Source organism: Schistocerca serialis, chromosome 11, assembly GCF_023864345.2.
Source record: "Schistocerca serialis cubense isolate TAMUIC-IGC-003099 chromosome 11, iqSchSeri2.2, whole genome shotgun sequence".
Taxonomy (NCBI): domain Eukaryota; kingdom Metazoa; phylum Arthropoda; class Insecta; order Orthoptera; family Acrididae; genus Schistocerca; species Schistocerca serialis.
Window position 1 is genome coordinate 137,312,589 of NC_064648.1, and position 15,225 is coordinate 137,327,813.

General features: G+C 44.7%; 1 protein-coding gene across 1 annotated transcript in view; it reads right to left on the minus strand.

Moving 5' to 3' along the window:
* LOC126426718 (ankyrin-2-like) overlaps nucleotides 1-12,822 on the minus strand; it is a 67,621-nt gene extending 54,799 nt beyond the window's left edge. Inside the window, exon 1 of the mRNA XM_050088636.1 lies at nucleotides 12,733-12,822. The gene's annotated coding sequence lies outside the window, so the exon portion shown is untranslated. The remainder of the gene's footprint in view (nucleotides 1-12,732) is intronic.
* Nucleotides 12,823-15,225: the final 2,403 nt, after the last annotated feature.

The window sequence follows — 15,225 nt, forward strand, 5'->3', positions numbered from 1 at the left end:
TCTTTCTGTTTGGCAATGACATCAGTGGCCTGTGCCCGAAAATCATCTATTTGATAATTGGTACACTTCGAATAGTGCATCAATATTTCAAGATACAACAAATAAGCTTTCTTCTTTAATTAACCTTTCTTTGTATGCAATTCCACAACCACAATACTGTTATTGAGGATCTGAACTATGTATTTGTTTTTGAAAGTAGGCGATTTGTAATATAATTTTCCTGCATAATTGCGAGTACTAGCATGGCCGTTTCATTTATTAACAAGTGTAAACAGAATAACGTGACCCCGAAGTTTGTCAGCGGACATTCCATGCCGCAGAACACAATCTTTCTTTCCGTTGAACGGACAGCACGGCTCTTATCAGAGACCCATCTGAGAAGAAATCCGCATGTTCTAGGTCAAAATGCGAGTAGATTTTTGTTTTGTAGAAAATCTTCACATCCCCCCCTTGGCGCCCCGCCCCCCTCCACAGAGATAAAACGGAAGAATTTCGAAACACTGACTACTTCTAACAGGAAAGAGAGGTGGTGAGCCCCACACAGCGTATCCCAGACCCAGTCGTGTTCACGGTCCGTGCAGCAGTGTCCGCAGTCCGTGGTTAGCGTCCCAGGTTCGATTCCCGGCCGAGTCGCTAATTACCTTCTCCCGGTGTTTGCGCCGCCCCCGTAACTTCGGGTCATCTCCACCGCCGAGCAGATCGGCCAAGTTGAAGGAAACGTTCTTCTGCCTGAAAACTTCCTGTGGCGTACACATCTTTTACGCGCCAATGTTTTCCGGCTCAGCGTGAAACATCACTTTCAAACGATATGAAGCACACAAAATGCACCGTCATGAATGTACCTGTATACCGTCATGTGCATAACCGTAATACGTTACAGTGCTCCTTTCCAACACACTTCTCGTGTATCAACCAAATCTAAACCTAAAGCACCACAAAATTAATATCGTGATGGGACATGTAGTGAAACTAAGTAACCACCTACAGATCCAAACCTGAGACGACTTTGCGGAATGTGGTGGTGGGTACTTTGTTCAGCGAAGCCGTTCTTCGTTGCGCCGTGACGTCAGTGTTGCTGCTGCCCCCCTCCTCCTCCCCCCCCCCCCCCCCATCTCACACCAGTGTGCTCGCAGCAGCCGGTCTGCACCAGCCTCGCCGCGTGACGTCACCCGCTGACCCTGGACTGGCGACCCGCAGTTATCTGCACTGCGCGGACGCCCGCTTCCTGCCCACAAACCGCTGTTCCGCAGCGCCAGCGCGTCTCCTCGAAGCTTCCAGGCTTGCAGCGAAATGACGAGAAAAATCGAGAAACTGCGGCCAATAAAGACGCCTTACCGAGGATCACCCTGCCCACGCGCCATTCGTGGGCGTAAGAGGAACCTAAATTTTTCCTGTCTGTTCCCTTGTGCTGCGCCGAGTACGATGGCCAGATCTTATTCTGTGGCGGCTGTTTTTCTGCAGTAACCCTTATATATTTGCGCTGGTCACTTTCAACTGTTCCCAGTAAGTGGCTGTTGTCTGCGCTCTGATTCGTTGATGCAGAAGAGACTGACCGGTCGCCGTATTCGGTTTTACACTACCGGAGCACTGGTGCCACATTTAGTGGCTTTGTATTGAAGAAAGAGCAAGGAAAAAATCCCTCGAAATCTCGTAGCTACAGGTACGAATTCTTACAATATAACCGCGCAGTATATCGCTATATGACGTCATCCCCGCAAGCTGCACTTACTTTAGGTTCTAATACCAAGTTTAATTTCTGACGCTTCAAACTAAGCACAGTAAGAAACTAACTACAGTAAGGTCCGCACTGTGGATCACCACACAAAAACTGTCAAGAGTTGACGCCATCGTTGTTTTGTTTAGTCCTGTCTCAAATATTTCGGTCGAGAAAAGTCAGGCTAATAAATCTTTGCGCGAGTTTATAAAAAACTGCACCGTTCATCATGTAATATATTTTTGAAGCACCTACATAAAAGAGGCTACAAAGATGGTAGTAATTATCTTTTAGCCAAATTAGAGACTAACCGTCCATAGATATAATTTTCATGTTTTATGTCCATCTACCTCCCCCCATGAACCATGGACCTTGCCGTTGGTGGGGAGGCTTGCGTGCCTCAGCGATACAGATAGCCGTACCGTAGGTGCAACCACAACGGAGGGGTATCTGTTGAGAGGCCAGACAAACGTGTGGTTCCTGAAGAGGGGCAGCAGCCTTTTCAGTAGTTGCAAGGGCAACAGTCTGGATGATTGACTGATCTGGCCTTGTAACAATAACCAAAACGGCCTTGCTGTACTGGTACTGCGAACGGCTGAAAGCAAGGGGAAACTACAGCCGTAATTTTTCCCGAGGGCATGCAGCTTTACTGTATGATTACATGATGATGGCGTCCTCTTGGGTAAAATATTCCGGAGGTAAAATAGTCCCCCACTCGGATCTCCGGGCGGGGACTACTCAAGAGGATGTCGTTATCAGGAGAAAGAAAACCGGCGTTCTACGGATCGGAGCGTGGAATGTCAGATCCCTTAATCGGGCAGGTAGGTTAGAAAATTTAAAAAGGGAAATGGATAGGTTGAAGTTAGATATAGTGGGAATTAGTGAAGTTCGGTGGCAGGAGGAACAAGACTTCTGGTCAGGTGACTACAGGGTTATAAACACAAAATCAAATAGGGGTAATGCAGGAGTAGGTTTAATAATGAATAGGAAAATAGGAATGCGGGTAAGCTACTACAAACAGCATAGTGAACGCATTATTGTGGCCAAGATAGATACGAAGCCCACACCTACTACAGTAGTACAAGTTTATATGCCAACTAGCGCTGCAGATGACGAAGAAATTGAAGAAATGTATGATGAAATAAAAGAAATTATTCAGATTGTGAAGGGAGACGAAAATTTAATAGTCATGGGTGACTGGAATTCGAGTGTAGGAAAAGGGAGAGAAGGAAACATAGTAGGTGAATATGGATTGGGGGACAGAAATGAAAGAGGAAGCCGCCTGGTAGAATTTTGCACAGAGCACAACATAATCATAACTAACACTTGGTTTAAGAATCATGAAAGAAGGTTGTATACATGGAAGAACCCTGGAGATACTAAAAGGTATCAGATAGATTATATAATGGTAAGACAGAGATTTAGGAACCAGGTTTTAAATTGTAAGACATTTCCAGGGGCAGATGTGGACTCTGACCACAATCTATTGGTTATGACCTGTAGATTAAAACTGAAGAAGCTGCAAAAAGGTGGGAATTTAAGGAGATGGGACCTGGATAAACTAAAAGAACCGGAGGTTGTACAGAGATTCAGGGAGAGCATAAGGGAGCAATTGACAGGAATGGGGGAAATAAATACAGTAGAAGAAGAATGGGTAGCTTTGAGGGATGAAGTAGTGAAGGCAGCAGAGGATCAAGTAGGTAAAAAGACGAGGGCTAGTAGAAATCCTTGGGTAACAGAAGAAATATTGAATTTAATTGATGAAAGGAGGAAATATAAAAATGCAGTAAGTGAAACAGGCAAAAAGGAATACAAACGTCTCAAAAATGAGATCGACAGGAAGTGCAAAATGGCTAAGCAGGGATGGCTAGAGGACAAATGTAAGGATGTAGAGGCCTATCTCACTAGGGGTAAGATAGATACCGCCTACAGGAAAATTAAAGAGACCTTTGGAGATAAGAGAACGACTTGTATGAATATCAAGAGCTCAGATGGAAACCCAGTTCTAAGCAAAGAAGGGAAAGCAGAAAGGTGGAAGGAGTATATAGAGGGCCTATACAAGGGCAATGTACTTGAGGACAATATTATGGAAATGGAAGAGGATGTAGATGAAGATGAAATGGGAGATATGATACTGCGTGAAGAGTTTGACAGAGCACTGAAAGACCTGAGTCGAAACAAGGCCCCCGGAGTAGACAATATTCCAGTGGAACTACTGACGGCCGTGGGAGAGCCAGTCCTGACAAAACTCTACCATCTGGTGAGCAAGATGTATGAAACAGGCGAAATACCCTCAGACTTCAAGAAGAATATAATAATTCCAATCCCAAAGAAAGCAGGTGTTGACAGATGTGAAAATTACCGAACTATCAGCTTAATAAGTCACAGCTGCAAAATACTAACACGAATTCTTTACAGACGAATGGAAAAACTGGTAGAGGCCAACCTCGGGGAAGATCAGTTTGGATTCCGTAGAAACATTGGAACACGTGAGGCAATACTGACCTTACGACTTATCTTAGAAGAAAGATTAAGGAAAGGCAAACCTACGTTTCTAGCATTTGTAGACTTAGAGAAAGCTTTTGACAACGTTGACTGGAATACTCTCTTTCAAATTCTAAAGGTGGCAGGGGTAAAATACAGGGAGCGAAAGGCTATTTACAGTTTGTACAGAAACCAGATGGCAGTTATAAGAGTCGAGGGACATGAAAGGGAAGCAGTGGTTGGGAAGGGAGTAAGACAGGGTTGTAGCCTCTCCCCGATGTTGTTCAATCTGTATATTGAGCAAGCAGTAAAGGAAACAAAAGAAAAATTCGGAGTAGGTATTAAAATTCATGGAGAAGAAATAAAAACTTTGAGGTTCGCCGATGACATTGTAATTCTGTCAGAGACAGCAAAGGACTTGGAAGAGCAGTTGAATGGAATGGACAGTGTCTTGAAAGGAGGATATAAGATGAACATCAACAAAAGCAAAACAAGGATAATGGAATGTAGTCTAATTAAGTCGGGTGATGCTGAGGGAATTAGATTAGGAAATGAGGCACTTAAAGTAGTAAAGGAGTTTTGCTATTTGGGGAGCAAAATAACTGATGATGGTCGAAGTAGAGAGGATATAAAATGTAGGCTGGCAATGGCAAGGAAAGCGTTTCTGAAGAAGAGAAATTTGTTAACATCCAGTATTGATTTAAGTGTCAGGAAGTCATTTCTGAAAGTATTCGTATGGAGTGTAGCCATGTATGGAAGTGAAACATGGACGATAACCAGTTTGGACAAGAAGAGAATAGAAGCTTTCGAAATGTGGTGCTACAGAAGAATGCTGAAGATTAGATGGGTAGATCACGTAACTAATGAGGAAGTATTGAATAGGATTGGGGAGAAGAGAAGTTTGTGGCACAACTTGACCAGAAGAAGGGATCGGTTGGTAGGACATGTTCTGAGGCATCAAGGGATCACCAATTTAGTATTGGAGGGCAGCGTGGAGGGTAAAAATCGTAGAGGGAGACCAAGAGATGAATACACTAAGCAGATTCAGAAGGATGTAGGTTGCAGTAGGTACTGGGAGATGAAAAAGCTTGCACAGGATAGAGTAGCATGGAGAGCTGCATCAAACCAGTCTCAGGACTGAAGACCACAACAACAAACAAAACAATGTCCATCTAGGTGGTAACGATTATTCGCATATTTTTATGTAAATAAGTAAAAAGAGGAAATAATTTGTACATGCAATAAGTGTAAAGAAATACGCAATACTAATTTCTGTAAGAGAAAAAGAGAAACAGCTGTTTGAAACTCATAGATAAGGAGACAAAAATCCCTGACTTGCCGGTCGTCTTGTTTCCTTGGAGTTGGCAAAATTTACACGACGAAAGAAAGAAGGCATGGAAGGTCGGGGGCATATTTTGATAAACAGTAAGGAGAGCGATATTTGCTATCAGCAGATTTGCCCAAGTATTAAGCATTTTAATCGTAAACAAAAAAAAGAGACGGAATTATTCGTGAGTGGTAACGAAAATTCATTGTATCAGCCGTGCAACTCAGAGACAAGCAAAGGTCCTGCAGTGCTTTATAGAGGGCGTTACTTCACACCTACTGTGGCATTTCGTAACTTGTAATCGCAGTTTTACGTACGGAAAGGAACGGCGCTTCAGTGATACTGTAAGTGAACCAAGGGTAGGTATTAAGTGTACGAATATGATTGCATGGCATTACGAATTCAGCGCCTTGCCAAAATGCCGACAAGGCAAGACTTTTCATGTGTTGGAACATGCGAGGTATTTGACCAAATGTGACAGCTGCAAAAAACCGCGTAAGGGGGGGGGGGGGGGCTGAACGAGATTTTCGTACGCAGTCCACACAAGTCAACAGCACGCAGAAGCCACGAACTCTGAACACCGCAGCAAAGTGTGTGGAAGACAGTGCATTGGCGTTTACACTCCAAACCGTACCGTCCGGATCCCTTACAACAATTAAAAGCGGACTGTTACGCGGACTGTTACGGCCGGCGCCTTCAGATTTGCGCCACATTGGAGGCATCAATTGAGGATGGACATTTCGCCCCCACGCTGATATTCAGCGACAAAGCAACTAACACTTATCTGAAAAAGTTTATCTCCGCAATGTGACAGTGTGCTGTACTGAAAAACCTCACGTAATTTCGGCGCATGAAGGAGATTCGCCGACGGTTAATGTATCCTGTGCAGTGTGACTGGCGAAGCTGAATGGGCCGTTTCAATACTGTGAGACAACTGTGCCGGGTACATCTTACCTCGATATGTTGCAGTTGTGGCTGTTTCGACTACTCATTCCTTCAGGGAGCATCGATGTTTGTTGCTACCTAAACGACGAAATTTCGCATCGCTGGATTGGCCGTAGGCGGTTAACGCAAGTACTGATCAGCTTGCAAAAGCACTTAATGGATGTTTGAAAATCTGGAACTGGTCACGGGTTTGTGTAGTTAAACTGTGTGTGTCGTAATTGCGGTTGTCTCCTATATGTAAGTCATAATCTTTATAATTCTACTACAGCCCTGTTTCTCTTAATGTTTATTTTCGAAAATCTAGCGATTAAAATAGGGTTTCATTGCACTGTGGCTGACTCAAATGAACTTGAAATATTAGCAGAAGGCCACTCGATCACTGACTACACAAAGTAGAGGCCATAGTGGATGTTACCGAGAACTCGCGTCACAGGTATGTATGCACGATGATCTTCAGAGCCATTTTGTTTCTTTTTAGACCACTCGGCCAATGGGCTTGCGAAAATTTGAAAGGGCGCGAAACACAGGAACGTAACAGTGAGACGCAGTACAAAAAACAGACAAAAAAACACAGTGGACGGGAGAGCGCGGTCTGCACTCGTCCGGAGAGTGGGGGCTGCCGCTGCCTGCCGTGCTCACGTGTCGGCTGGCCGGCCGGCTGCACAGGTGTGGACCTGACCTGCCCCCACACCAGGGGGAAGCGGTGCCCAGCGCCGAACCTGCCGATTCCAACTGTGCGTCACCGAAACGGACATACAACGCTCTTCGAAAGCTAACATGCGTGAAGTACGTGCCACACAAAAATTGCTACTGTAGCATTCCATTTCTTTGTCTCCGCTGAGTGACAACCATACTGTAACCTGACAACCTGTACCAGAACTCTGGCTAAGCAACGGATCACTTTTCCACCACAACACTCTTTACAGAAAATAATATAGCAGCCACGCGTTCTGTTGTATCCGTGAGTGTGTGTGACGTCACGCAGCACACCATTACGCCACGGGTCAATGTCGACGGCCGCTATCAGCAGCTGCGAGCTGCTCCAGTTCAGGCAGCCGCCTGTACTGGAAATACGGGTACTTGCAGAATCTTGATGCTTTGAGAAAAGTTAAACACACGACGGAAGTCTGAGAAAACTGCAGATTTTTTCACTGATTGAACTACTGAATGGTTTATGACCACATGAGCCACCAAGGCGACAGCGAAATTTTCGCGAGCCGTTTTTTTTTTCTTCATCTGAGACATTCAAGTACCGGGTGTTCATAAGTAAAATGCAGCTACTGACCCAAGTCCACTGTGGTCTGTGACTATGGTAAGGCAGCGAAACACTGTAGACATGCTAATGCGTTACCGCGAAACCACCTGGCGCCGGAGGAAATCAATTCCAATACCAGGTGCGAATCTGTCACTGTGCAACACCTCGCGGAAGTCTCCGGTGCTCATACTGAACAAGTTCTGCAAGTGGCGGTTAATAATATCGACATTCTGCCTTTCTCTCTTGTTTGTCCCTTCCTGTGCACGTTCCGTTCCCAATGCATTACATATGGGAACATTTCTTCCAGTGTAAATCGGTTCCGCAAGGGCGCATTAGCATACCAAGTTTCGCCGCCATACAGCAGTTACAGCCGACGATGGGCCTCTGTGAGTGGCTCAACTTCAGATTACAAGCACACAGTGGTGCAGCGAATGACGGACATTTGCCACGCTGGACATTTGCCACGCTTGCCCCTTCGCCAGGTAGCTTGACTAGCGATCCCTCAGGTTAGGGACGCAATTCCTCGTACTACTTCTGTCCGCTTTCGAACCGCCGTCTTCACGTCTTACTCGATGTAACCAGTACATAAGCGACCTCCTCCATCGACGTCTTGGGGAAATACAGAGCTTCTTCTCCGAAATCGAAACATTTATAACTTTTGGGAAACGAAACCAATACCGACGATTATGTCAGTATGTAATCATTTGTGCCAAGTATAAATACAGATCCCTCTGTGCATTTTCAACTTCTCGCGGCGTAATGAATAATCCATTAAATTTCACAAGACTTGTGACTCGCTCTGAAGATGGCCGGACGATACGCGGCCGAAATATCAGTAGAAGAAATTTTATTTGCGCGGCTGCATGCCCGAAATTTAATGGATTACAGATCCCTCTGTCTGTACGGTAGCTTCCTTTCATGCTTACTTATTGAGATAGAAACAGTCCATCGCCAAGGGAACAACAAGAACGGAAAGATGTAAAAGAGTGCGAATGTACGCTAGTCATTTCTTTTTGATCGCTGCATTTGTGCCTACTTTAATTACTAAAACTGCATGCCCAAAAGACAATAAGGAAAGAAGAAAGGGGTATGTGAACGTTTGAAAAGAAGAACAACATACTCTATATTAATTTACTCTCTAAAATCCGATATCTCTTGCGGCGAAACAGTTAATAAAGTGTAGCGGGACAATGTTCAAAACATGACTGAAAATACGCTACTAAATAGAGATAAGAACTTCTATGATTGACATGTCATCTAAAGTCTACGTACATCTTTAAAATGTTAGAGATAAGGAACTGTGGTAATACAGAATGCTATGCTTGTAACGTACGTTGTTCTACATTGTTTAGCTCTGGTATTTACAGAGTCGCAGAGAAAACATCCTAGGTTTTGGAGGGAAAAACCGTACTTCTAATGATCTACACTAGAACAGAAACAAGAAGCACAACGTAAGGAAAAATAATGTAATGCCTGTTCCAACTGACAAGTGACATTGAAGCAGATAGTTCCTGTCACTTAGGGTGGGCAGCGGTTATATTCGACAACCTGAATAAATTAATAACTGGCTCCTTTTACCGACCCCCGGTCTCATATGAAACAGTTGCTGGACAGTTCAAAGACAACTTGAGCCTCATCACAAATAGGTACGCTACTCATACAATTATAGTTGGTAGCGACTTCAATCTACCTTCCATATGTTGTCAAAAGTTCATTTTCATACTTTATACAAAAGAACTTCTGTAATTGTTCTAAATGGTCTCTTTAAATTATTTTGAACAATTAGTTCACGAGACCATTCATATTGGAAATGGTTACGAAAACACACTTGACCTCTTAGCCACAAATAATCCCGAGCATCACGACGGATACAGGGATTAGTGAACACAGTCGTAGCGAGGCTCAATTCCGTAAAAAAGAAATTCACCAAAACTAAACGCTAAATATATCTATTTATAAAAGCTGCTAAAAATTCGGTAGACTTCTTTCTAAGAGACACTCCCCAATCCTTCCAAACTATGTAAGTGAAGACCATATGAGGCTTAAAGTTCAAAGAAATGTTATCAACAGCACTCGAGAGATTCGTACCAAATAAATTAATAAGAGACGGAACTGATACCCCATAAATGTGGCGGAAACTCCAAAGACATTCTGGTCCTGTGTTAAGTAAACCAGCGGAAAGGCTCAGTGAGTGGCTTTACTACGCGGCGGGTGAGGAGGAGGGGGGAGGGGGGAGGGGGGGGGGAGACAAGGGACCCAACCCTTCGGAGCAGCTAAAATCGTGGCGAATGTCCGCACACCGGTACAGCACGGTTCCTCCTGCACGCAGGTTACCCTCAGCCGCGTGTCAGGGCGACACCTCGCCACCGTCTCCACGTTGAGTCACGTTTACTGCCAGCCCAAGTATCATGTGAGACACCACAGTGTGAAATTTTATGCAACTATCACATATTTTACTGCTGGACAGAACACCTAATGAATTGAAAGCACCCGGAAACACTGTGCACATTCCCAAGTCACGAGTGACCTTACTCCCTTATTATTGGATATCTGTGTGTGTGCTAAAGAGCCGATTCCACACACTCGCGATTAAATGGCGGCCTTTTTAGGAAACTGTTTTGGCTGCCGCTACTGTTCATCCGTGAACGCCACAATTTTCTACAATTCAGCAAATCTTATCTATACGTTTTGAACAGGTCTTTAATACGGCGTGCATCAATTGCGTTGTATATTTTGTGATAGGCGAGTATAAATACGAAAACCACCACACACAGCTCCATGTCACAGAAGTGAAGGGCATTTACAGCACTGATTCCGGGTTGCTTTTTATACATAAAATTCGTGCAACTTTTATCAAATCATCGTGTCCCTCACGTGTGACGACAGTCACTTTTCCGTGACGTCACGCGTTCTGTGCTGCCATTGGATAAGAGGAGCACACTAAACAGTCGTCGTGTTGATCTGCCTGTTTCCGACGATAAAATTGTCAATTTTATGGTTTTGGTATTCAAATTTGCGTTTTACGACGATGTGCAGTCTAACTGACACATGGCATTTCTGAACTCTTCAAGACGGGTCGTCTTCAGTACTTTGTCACGCCCAAGTGTCTGTAAATGCGACGTCAGTGGCCACCCACGATTCCGGAACTGTGACTTACCATCAATAACGGGTAAGGCTTCTGTAACAGTATCTGGCTAAACGAAATAATGTTTACTGTAGGTTTCTGTCGAACATAATTAGCAAATGCCCCCACAAATGTTATAATTTTGACGTGATTCAGCCCTCTGACGGAAACTAACAACAAATCTACCTCGATTCTCGCAACTGTCGCACTGGAAATGGCACAAATTAAATCTAGGTTCTGCCGCCATTAGTTGAACGTGAAATGAAGAAGCTGGTAAGTGACGGCGTCAGAATCACCGACATTCACTCCTCCCTCACATAATACACGACTGAAGCGCAGGCCGCACAGAACACGGCGCGCCTCACAGGTCGCTGACGCGTTGCTTTGTCGACACACCGGGCTCTCTCATCAGCCAAACAAAGCGATGCAGCGTTGTAGAGTGCTAAAAAAAATTCCATCAGCAAATCACAAACGAGGAGACGTGACGTGACAGAGCGATAAAAAATACGAAATGTTTATTTCGTGAAGCACAAACATTACGATAAATTCTCAAGAATTCGCCAACTTCTACGCCTCTGTGTAATGAGGGTGTTGGGGAAAGCTACAGATCGCTCGTTCACCACAACATTAATTCCAGAACATTGTGAAAATACGCAAATGAACGCGAGTGCTGCGTCTCATCGCCACAAGCGTGTCGGCGTGACGCCACGAGTTGTGATTCGCGAGCGGATTTCAGGATCGGCAACGCCCGCGCACGAAACAGCTTCCTACGTCTGATTACTTTGCAGACGAGTTTACGTGTGTAACATCTGACGTTAAGCATGTAAGCGAGATAAAGTTTACAAACAGTTTGAAATTGTTCTTCACGTGTGTTCGAAAGCAAGTGCTCATTCTCAAATACTGGGTGAATACAGTCTGGCTAATTTGCGCTCCTTTTTAAAGGAAAGCCCGTTTATCGCGCGTCTAAATTTTTGACACGTCTTGTCTACTGATGTGTGGGCCGTACGACGATGTAATTTTTGCTGATACCCTACGGGGTGTGGGGATACTGTCTGCAAACTGCATCGCGAATAGCTAGCTACTGATAAACTACAACGATACGTCTGATGCCTAAGTTGACTCCATGAACAGCGACAACGTGGCCGGGTGGGGGGGGGGGGAGGGGTAGCGAAAAAATCTCTCCAGTTTTTGTAGTCTCGCGTGCTGTTTCTTGGAAGTCGGTAACTGCCCTCATTCTGAAATACTGTCTGAATAACGTCCGCGTATTTCTGCGCCCTTAGTCACGTTACCTCGCGACGCGCAATGTTTCCAACTGCAGTACTTCTCTTACTGTGTGAAAGCTGTAATTTAAGATTATACTTCTGAATGAGTACATCACGACATTTTAGATGTCTGAATTCGGCCACATTACGCGAAACATTAAAAAATAAATTTCTGCCACGCCTGCAAGCCGCTACACGCCTTGTGGCATTAAAACTCGCTTACTCCAAAGTTCTGCGTTTGATGGTTTTCGTAAAATTGCGTCTTACGAACTTAAGAACGCGAGGTTTTCATTTTAAATACCTGTGCTACGGGAATTCTGGGGAAATCGACAGTGGCAGATCGGAACACTAGCCGACTGAATGTAGCGTTATTTTCCATTCGTTCTAAGTTATTCTCGCTCAAGTTTTCACAGACTGGAGCAAGGCCATAAGTAACGACCAATGAATCACTGAACACTCAAAACGGTAATTTAACACACTGTTAGCCACCCCTTTGTTCGTAGCGGCCGTAATTTTTCAAAATAAGACAAAGTATTAGACAAGAGCAGTAAGTGAGATACGCGACAAAAACCACACAAAAGCGTGCAGAACATCCGCCGCTCCCATAAATTCCTGCCTTACCTTTCTGAGGTATTCCGGTGCAGACACAAGATACACAAGCTCTGTCTGGGTAGGCAGGACAACGTGGCACGCTGCTTCCCTCCAGGCTGCTGCGTCACAACTGGACCGCGCACACAGCCGGCTGCCCCCCCCCCCCCCCAGCGCTGACGTCACGGGGCGGCGTTGCCAGCTCGCGCGGCAGGCGAGGGAACGGCTGCAGCAGGGCGTCTACGTCTGTGTCGGCACTGCACGCAGACTGAATGCACATTTAACAGCACATGACGATTCTTGCTCCACGAATTTCATGAAAGGAATTACGGACCAGTACTCTACGAGGTGTGTCCACACTAGGAATAAGAAAATACCGCACCTGTTGCTACCGCTGCCGATCTTCTTTGACCGACGACGAAAGCGCCGGATAAACCACTCACCAAAATGCAGTATGCGTAAAATACGTGTAGTAACAAGGACTATTTAGTTTGCTTCCATCACAGCACATTCATACACTTCAGCAAATCACAAACTGCCCTTTCAGTCTCAGCTGCAGAATAGTGTCCGCACACCCTGCCTTCCAAGCAACAATGTGGGAGGGAAACAAGCGTCAGTGTTGTGTTCTGCCTCTGTACTGGGAGTAGAGAGAGTCCCGTGAAACTACGGCACAGGTCAAAGCCAGTGTGTGCCGTCGCTAGGACACTCGGTGGGGAGTCTTGTTTTACGGCACATGGTTGTGCCCTAGCAGTTTAAGATTTTAATTTGGAAGGCATGATATATACGGCAAAGTGCGTTGAATGTATTGCAAATCTGGACATCGGAATATACTCCGTTCATCACATTAAACTTCATGTAAACATTACACTATGTACTCTTCCGCGTTTGCTGGAACCTCTTTGGATTTAGTTTCAGGTGGAGCAGATGCCAAGCGGTCAGAAGTGCAATCAAGTACGATGATGAGGTTTCGTTTTATGCTGTGCGTATCGACTTGTGCTGTAATACGGGGCAACAGCTTTACCGGCGCATTTAGCTCTGACAGCGCTGGCCGGGCAAGTGGTCCAGCTAACGTGCACTGCTGTGAGCAGTGGCGGTTCAGGCGTAGAAAGAGACGAGCAGAGGACAACACAGCTCTGGATGTGAATTTTTAAACAGAAGGAAATAATATATGGTAAAACTCGGGTGATTTTCTCCTCAGGTGACCGGACGGAAAATGTAACATGCCATCGATATTAGCGAACCTATGTATTTTAATTAAAAGCAGGAGTGATGAAAATTCGTGACTAACGAGGGTAATTTTTCTATATGAGCTGTGTGTGGCGTAAAAGTGCACTGTAGTACCGCAATGTAGTAAAATACGTAAGCCACTGAAGGTATCGGAGTCAGTTGTCTGGTAGTCTCTGAACTCCTTCCACATCGGACACCGCTGAACACACTTCAGTACAGCTAGGTTGATAACGAGTCTATCAGGGACAGAACCCCAAGCCACAAAAATGTCCACATTTCCTCCTCCTCCTCCTCCTCTTTCGTGACGTGCTGTTCTGCAGTTCGCCATCGTTTGGCAGTGGTGTGTCACAAAGCTTCGCGCATTAGTTGCAGTACGTTTGACAGCGTAATGTCTTGTTATTTCTCGCGACAAATCACTTAACTTGCCTCCATATCAATTCTGCCAGGTTCAGACTGCAGTGTTACGATCACAACTCTAAAAATAATCCATTTGTACAGCGTGCTCGACGGCGTCAAAATTGTCTTCCATCTTTCTGCGCCATTTATCACTCTGGCTCATGTTAGATCACATCTGTCCTACAAAACAATGGGCATATGCGAAGAGCGTACTTGACTTTACAATTTCTCTCCAAGAAACTTATATAAATAACGTTTTATCTTCAACCATCTTTTATAAAATATCGGTAATTGAGAATTTATACTTGCAATGAAAACCAGAAATTTTCGTGTGATATGTAATTGTGAACTACAAGATCTGCATTTTTCTTAAAATTGGTGACTCATGAGTTAATTGCCATATATGGCGCAAAACCATATCAACCAAAACCACTAAAAACAAACGCAAAATATAACTATTTACAACAGCAGATAAAAATTCTGCTTGATGCTTTCCTAAGAGTGTCTCCATTCCTTCCAAGCTAATTATGTAAGTGTGGAGAAGATATGGCTCAAATTCACAGATACAGTATCGACAGCAATAGATTCATACCGCCTAAATTAAGAGACGGGACTGATCCACCATGGTACACAAAACACGTCACATCACTGTTGCATAAGCAAAGAAAAACGCATGCCAAATTCAGAGGAACGCAAAATCTCGAGGGCTGGCTAAGATTCACGGAAGCTCGAAATAGTGCGGACGTCAATGCTAGATGCTTTTAATATTTTCCGCTATGAAACATTGTCTCAAAATATGGTAGAAAACCCAAAGAGATTCTGGTCGTATGTAAAGTACAGCAGTGGCAGAAAACAGTCAACACCGCCACTGGGCGATACCGATGGAGAAGTTACCGACGGTGG